This window comes from Sorex araneus, chromosome 2 (assembly GCF_027595985.1).
Source record: "Sorex araneus isolate mSorAra2 chromosome 2, mSorAra2.pri, whole genome shotgun sequence".
NCBI classification, from domain to species: domain Eukaryota; kingdom Metazoa; phylum Chordata; class Mammalia; order Eulipotyphla; family Soricidae; genus Sorex; species Sorex araneus.
In genome coordinates this window covers 295,253,581-295,259,580 of record NC_073303.1, presented here as the reverse complement: position 1 = coordinate 295,259,580, position 6,000 = coordinate 295,253,581, and positions in this window count along the sequence as shown.

Genomic DNA, 6,000 nt, shown 5'->3' with positions numbered 1-6,000 from the left:
CAGAATTTCTAATCCTGCTAGTAGTTCTGCCAAGTCACCCATTCTCTCTTATTTTGAGTTGGAAGTACAGAATAACAGCCTCCTCTGAAGGTTGAATCTACAATTTTAGTTGACTTTTTTGTGATTGTTAATTTGGTTGGTTGGTTTGGGGGCTACACCGAGAGGTGCTCAGGGTTTACATCTGGCGTCACTCCTGGTGGTGCTCAGGGAACCAGATGGGGTCAGCCACGTGCAAGTGCCCTACCAGGTTTATTACCTGTCTTGTCCCTGATTCTACAATTTTATACTCATAAATTACTCTGATTGAAAAACAAATGAACAAAGTAATAAAACAAGCACAAATCATGTTACCAAATCTACACCCACTTGGCATAACACTCACTAAACATGCCTAAACATACAGGCATGAAATCTCTCTGTCACTCTCTCTGTCTCTCTGTCTCTGTCTCTGTCTCTCTCTCTCTCTCACACACACACACACACATACACACACAGACACACACACACACACACACACACACACACACACTGAGAATAGCATCAGCACGGACAACAACCCTGCTTTGTGCAGAAGGGGTGCCATTTGTTTTCTACAGACAGGATGTTTCTTCACTTGAGGTCACTGAGTGAGTACTTGCCCTTTGGCAAGAAACATTGCCCCATCCTGGCACTCAAAGTCTCAGCTGAATCATGAAGAAGTCAGTTAGTGAACAAGTAGATCTTAAGTTTAAGATAACCAAAGTAAGAAAAAATTTTTTTTCAATTTTTTCATAGGATCACCATGAGTAACAGTTATTCATGATTGAATTTCAGATGTACAGTGGTTCAAGATCAATGCCTTCACCAGTGTCCACTTCCCTCCACTAATGCCTCCTCTAATGGCAGGTACTTTTTTCATTTTCTTTTTCTTTCTTCTTTTTTTTTTCTTTTTGCTTTTTGGGTCACACCTGGTGATGCACAGGGGTTAATTCCTGGCTCTGCACTCAAGAATAACTCCTGGTAATGCTCGGGGGACCATTTGAGATGCTGGGAATCAAATCCGGGTTGGCAGTGTGCAAGGCAAATGCCCTACCCGCTGTGCAATTTCTCCAGCCCCTATTTCTTTCTTTTAGGCACTGTAGTTTCCAACACTGTTACTGATAGTATGAATAGAAGTAAGAAATTTAAACTTTGTTAAACTTTATCTTCTCATGGGCCTTCTTTTGCACTACAACTTCCTACATAAATATAGATTGCACGTTTCTTAATATATTTTTATTACATTCAAGATAGCAGGCATAAACTTGTGCTGCTGCTAATAACAATTCTAAAGTGTTGCCTTGAGGTGTTAAACCATGATCTCCCCGGGGCAGTCTGGGGACTGCCAGCTCATGTCCCCAGCACAATGGCCAATATTTGTTAAATGCACAACAAATACGTGTTGGATAACTGAGCAGTGCCAGAGAGGTGAGAATAGAGGAGGGGAACCATCTGGACCAGAATAGGAAAGACCTTATTCAGATTCTAAATGGCTTTTATAAGACTGCCAACAACAGACTGATTACACTGACAGATTTGTGATTTGTTTCTGTGGAATTATCTCAAGGAAATCCAGTTATTTCCCCAATAGAGTAACATGAGTAGGATTAGCAGTTGGATTCACAATACATAAAGGAATGTGAGTCTGAGAGCAGGTGGTATTTAAGGTTGCAAGAAGTAGAATGAGTTGAGTTTATATTCACTTATTCCCTTATTGATTTCTTCTGCACCTATTGTGCAGAAGAAAACTTCTTTTTTCATTTGGCCTTCTCCTTCACAAAATCATCTTAATGTATCCTGCTTTTACTTGTACTGCCACCCTAGAAGAGACACCCATGTCACCACTGGTCTCTTAAAAATTGCTTCCCCCAAACACACACAGATTAACTGTTCAAACAAATATTTGAGCTCCGGAACCTCATAGTGTCCCTGTTCTGACACTAATAATATGGCTATTAAACAGACTCAGAAAACAATTACAGAATCCCTTCTGTGCAACATACTTAGAGATATACTGTGGAAATAGAGGGGAAATGCAGAATTTTCTGGTGAGTGGATTCAGAACTCGCACAGGAAAGGCAGGGAAGGCTCAAGAAAAAAAAGAGGCAGAAAAATCGTGTGTGTAGACTTATATATACATATATGGAAATTATTTATGATATGAATTCATTGTGTTGAATTACATACATCCAACTTTGTACGTCATTTTTCAAAAGAGTAAGTGTTCCTTGTATTTTTCTTTTCTTTTTGAACTCATATTTAAAAAATTGTTTGTGTCTAGGGTTTATATATCTTTTAACTCAGCTCTACAAGGCACTTAACTTTCCTTAGCCAACTCAGTCCCTATTTTCCATGCATCTGAGCTCTGAGGACACAAAGCGCCTTCTGATTGTGATCCAGAATTACCCAGGATTCTTCCCTGCTTTGTCCTTATCTGCTCTCTGATAATCCCCAAATTACATCACATGCTTCCCTCATCCTTCCTTAGTGATAGACTATTACCAAAGTTAGATATCCAAGCTAGTCCATTGAATAAGTAGTCACTTACTTCCTGTTTTCCATACAGCAGTCTCTTTGAACTAGTATTTCTCAATATCAACTTCCAACTCATTCTTCCCGTAACCTTAACAAACATTTTCTGTAACACAAGCTGCTCTCTCATATCCACATTCCTTCATCCCTTTTTCTCTCTTCCCCACCTCCGGCCTCACTTCACACACTGCCTTACCTGACTTCAGCCTTAATTGTTTCATTTTCTTCTGTCCCATGTTCCACTCCTACAAATGAATCATAAAGGTTATTATAAGGTCATGAAACGGATGTTATTGTGAGAGACAAAGAAATGCACATAATATTCAGATTAGATTATTTGAAATTCATTGTCACTTCATTTTTAACTAATATTTATGACAGACTAGTGCATGATTGCAGCTTCTGCCTTTATTTTTTTCTATCCAAAGAAGGTTGAATATGACTTACAGGTAATACACAGTGCAGCGGATAGACACAAGGTAAAGTTTTCAGTCAAAGGGCAACTAGGGGTAGGTCTAATAAGAAGTCAGGATAAAAGTAGCTCATCATCACTTATTTTCAGGGAAACACAAATCAAGTTGACAGTGAAGTATTATCTCATGCCAGTGAGAATGGCTTATATCAAGAACACAGAAAACCAAAGCTAGCATGGAAGTGGTAAAAAAGGAACTCTCACTCACTACCAGTTAAGTGTTTATTGGTTCATCTTTTATGAAAAATTGTGGAGATTTCTCTAATAACTCAGAATAGAGCTGCCATCTGGTCCAGAGCTTTTGGGTATCTACCATCCAAACACAAAAATATTAATTTGAGAGGACATATGTACACTTGTGTTCATTGCAGTATTTCTTTGTACAAAAGCCAACATGTGGGAAATAGCCCAAAGATTCAGTAACAGATGAGTGAACAAAGAAGCCATGGTATATATGCACAATGGAATACCATGCAGTCAGAACAAAAGATAAAGTCATGCAGTTTGGTGCAGCAAGATGGAACTAGAGAGCATCATGTTAAGTGAAGTAAGTTTGGGAGAAACAGAAAAATATTGAAACGTTTTACTTATTTGTGGTATATAGAGTGACAAGAAAAAGAAATGGGAGGAACAAATGATAGCCAACCTTTGGTCCTGGATTAGAGAAATGAAAATGCTAGGGAATGAGAAGGGAGTAGGGGTGGGGTATGAGAAGGAAGACTGCTGATAACATAAAGACACTAGTCAATGGTCTTGAACATTTCAGTGATTTAGAGGTGCGGTGACTATGTGCAATAAAATTGTAAGATTTGGGATTGGAAAGAGAGTACAGTGGGTAGAGCATTTGCCTTGCATGTAGCCAAACTGGGTTTGACCCCTGGCATCCTATACAGTCCCCTGAGCACTGCCAGGAGTAACCTTTGAGCATTGTAAGAGTCAACACTATTGTAAACTTGTATACTAAAATCAGTTTTTAAAAAAATTAAGAGTTTGCTGAAGAGGCAGTATGAGGAGAGGGAGAGAATTTTAGTTCAGTGGTAGAGGAAATGGGTAAGGGTTTTGATTTGGAGCAATAACTGCCCCAAACTCTCTTATTAAAAACTTTGTACATTCCTATTGCATGCCGCCAACTCCTTTTCCATCCCCAGTACTGCAGATAGTCCCTTGGCCACAGCCTAGATTAATTCCTGAGTGCAAAGCCTGGAGTAAGTTCCAAGCACTGCCAGATGTGGCACAAAAGCAGAAAGGTGGGGGGTAGGGGGGAGGGGAGGAGAAAAGGGGGGGGGAGAGAGAGAAAACAAATGCCAAGATTTTGTCATTGACCACAACTGTGACAGTTTGCCTAGAAAATTTATGTAGCAGCTGTAATACACAACTCCCCAGCATTTTAAAGAAAACTGTTCTAGAAGACTCAGATCATAAAATTTACCGTCTCAACCATTTGAAGCACACAGCTCAGTGGAATGAAATAGATTCTTAATGTTTATGCAACCACGACCACATTCATCTCAATAACTTTTCATCTTGTAAAAGTGACGCTTTATACCTCAGTTACCCATTAAACAAAAATTCCCTGTTCTTTCTCTCCATCTCCATTCTGTTTTCTCTAAGATGCTGACCTACTGCAGTCATTTTCACTAGGTGGAGGGGGAAATCCTTGTAATACATCTAGCTTCAAGCAGTCAAACTTTCTCAAGATGTCCCTATGATAAAGTATTATAAAACTCACCCCTTTAGATGAAGAAATATTTCCATCAATTGTAGTAGCACAAGTAATCAAAATTCCGCTAAGTGTTGGAGACTATCAATAACAGCAGTTTTGGCTAGGCTGCAGCTGGCCTCAGGCCAGCCTTCATCCGGCAGTAATTCAATCACTGGCCACTTGTTTATTAAAGTGCCATCTCTCTTAGGACAAGTCAGGCCAAGTTAAAAAAAAAAAAAACAAGTTCATTTTTCTGTTTTAGACAAGTAGCCTGACAGAACGCTGCATTTAGCACATGCGAACATGGATGGAGCTTTCAAAGGGCAACTTTAAAAAAAAAAAAAAGGTAAGTGCAGAGTATATTTTATTTACATTTCACATACCTTTGACTTTTGAAGAAAGGAATTGTTTTTATGATTCTAACTCTCACTGTGGTTTTCAATTTCAGTTCTGTGGAGGTATAAATAGCTGGAAAATAAAACCGTGTTCATAAAACTTAGTCTACAGCTGCTACTTGGGACATGTTCAAGAAAAGTTGCAAATAGATAACTTGATCTTGTTCCTACTGGAGATCATCACAAGTGATAAATATATAATCCTGGTCAACATGGAAAAGCTTGCCTGAAGTCAGTTTTTTATTGGTTTAAAATCTAATCTTGAAATTCTAAAATGACAATCATAATATGCTTATGAGGTGAAATCATTTGTATCTACTTATTTTATGATTTGGTAAGTAATTGTCTTTTTAGGGCCAGGGAAAATGGTCCAAAGAGTTAGAGATCAGAATCTAGGCCCCATGTCACGGTTTTATTGCTAAAGAATAATTAAGACAATCTAGTGACCATAGCCAGGTCTTCCAATCTGACCCTTAAAAATGTTCTGAGAACCGCACAACAGGAATATTTGAGTATAAACTTAATGCAGCCTGAAATCATTTGGTAAGCTTCTCCTTTAATTAAAGTTTGGGCAAAGGGGGGAGGGGCATAATAGAAGGGGGGGTGCTTACTTCTGGCTCTATGCTCAGGGATCACTCCTGGCAATGCTCAGGGGACCATGTGGGTGCCAGGGATTGAACTGGGGCTGCCAGAGATTAAATCCATGCAAGGAAAGTACCTTATCCTTGTACTATCTCTCCAGCCTATAAGCTTTCCTTTATATTGCTTTGAATTCTTGTTTTTTTTGTTTTGTTTTGGTTTGGTTTGGTTTAGAGCTACACCCAGCAATGCTCAGTGAGTGGCTACTCCTGGCTCTGCATTCAGGAATTACTCCTGGTGGT